Source organism: Otolemur garnettii, unplaced genomic scaffold (genome assembly GCF_000181295.1).
Source record: "Otolemur garnettii isolate 467f Iridium unplaced genomic scaffold, OtoGar3 scaffold00007, whole genome shotgun sequence".
Taxonomy (NCBI): domain Eukaryota; kingdom Metazoa; phylum Chordata; class Mammalia; order Primates; family Galagidae; genus Otolemur; species Otolemur garnettii.
In genome coordinates this window covers 6017395-6019223 of record NW_003852402.1, presented here as the reverse complement: position 1 = coordinate 6019223, position 1829 = coordinate 6017395, and positions in this window count along the sequence as shown.

Sequence of the window (1829 nt, the reverse complement as noted above, 5' to 3'; positions counted from 1 at the left end):
GGCTTTTTTTTTCCTTTGGTTGCAGCCATCATTGTTGTGTGGTGGGCCTGGGCTGGATTTGAACCTGCCAGCTCAGGTGTATGTGGCTGGCGCCTTAGCCGCTTGAGCCATAGGCGCCAAACCTAAAATTCCTTTCTAAGAGGCCTTGTGAGTCATACCTACAATGGGTAAAGCCTCACTAAATAGATTTATTAGTTCAATATAATGTGGTTTACTTTCCAACCTAATTCCAGTACAATATTGCATGAGGGAGAGAAGACTCATTATCTTAATACAATGCAGGCTAGAGGGCAGTGCCATCATCAAAGCTCACTTCAATCTCTGGGGTTCAGCTGATCTGAGTAGCTACTAAGACTGCAGGCACATGCCACCACCCCTGGTTAATTTTTATACTTTTAGTAGAGACAGGGTCAGGCTGGCCTTGAACTCCTGAGTTTAAGTGATCCTCCTGCCTTGGCCTCTCAAAGTGCTAGGATTACAGGCCTGAGCCACCTTGCCCTTGCCTAGCCAAACAAAGCTTAACCCTTTCAACTAGTTCCCAAGTAAAAAATCCCTAACACCCACCCATGCTCTGTAAGCTCCACTTGAAGATGTCCAGCCTTTTCTGGAAAATCAATGTATACCTTCCATATATTGATTCATGATTTTACCTGTAATTAATTTCTGTCTCCAAGAATGTATAAAATCAAACTGTAATCCTGCCACCTTAAGCACATTTTCTCAAGACCCCTTCAGAGTTTGTCCCCAATTCAGAATAAACCTCTTTAAATTATTTTAAAATTTGGATTTTTCCCTTGACATCATCATTAAGCCTTTCCTCCCTCCCAGGGGTGCCAGGAAGTAGGGTGGACCAGGTGGGCCTCAACCCTGAGACTGTCTAGGGCAGATGCTGAGGAACTTAGGGGACCAAAGGAGGAGCCTTAACATGAAAAAAGATAAATGTTGGCTTGACGCCTGTGGCTCAAGTGGCTAAGGCGCCAGCCACATACACCTGAGCTGGTGGGTTCTTATCCAGCCCGGGCCGCTAAACAACAATGATGGCTGCAACCAAAAGGTAGCCGGGCACTGTGGCGGGTGCCTGTAGTCCCAGCTACTTGAGAGGTGTAGGCAGGAGACTCCCTTGAGACCACTAACATGGAACTTCTAGCAAAGCAGGTGCACCATAGCAGAGGAATTTGGTTCCACTTGAAAATTGACCAAGAGTTAGATCCCAGCTTGGAAAACCAACCCCCTGGAGCCTGGAGGCATTTGGGGCTGTGACAGTCCCTGGGATCCTACATCCAAACAACTGCCTGTGCTCCCAATGCCCAAGTGGTCTGAAGGCCTTGGACTCAGCATTTCCCATTATTTCATTATAAATTCCTTTCTTGTTCTTTTATAAAATAGAGCTTTGATTGTGCCACTGCACTCCAGCAGGGGTGGGGGTGGGGAGACAGAGCAAGATCCTGTCTCAGAAAAAATAAATAAGTAAAAATAAGTAAAATTGGGTGTGTAGGTAGGATGATATTACCTGTGAACTTCCTTCAGGGGAGTTAGGGACCTGTTACAATCATGATTTTAGGGGCTGGCCAGGCGCAGTGGCTCACGCCTGTAATCCTAGCACTCTGGGAGGCCCAGGTAGGTGGACTGCCTGAGCTCATAGGTTTGAGACCAGCCTAAGCCAGAGCAAAACATCATCTGTAAAAATAGCCAGGCATTGTGGTGGGCACCTGTAGTCCCAGCTACGTGGGAGGCTGAGGTAAGAGAATCGCTTGAGCCCAAGAGTTAAGGTTGCTGTGAGCTGTGACGCCGTATCACTCTACTGAGGGCAACAAAGTAAGACTGTCTCA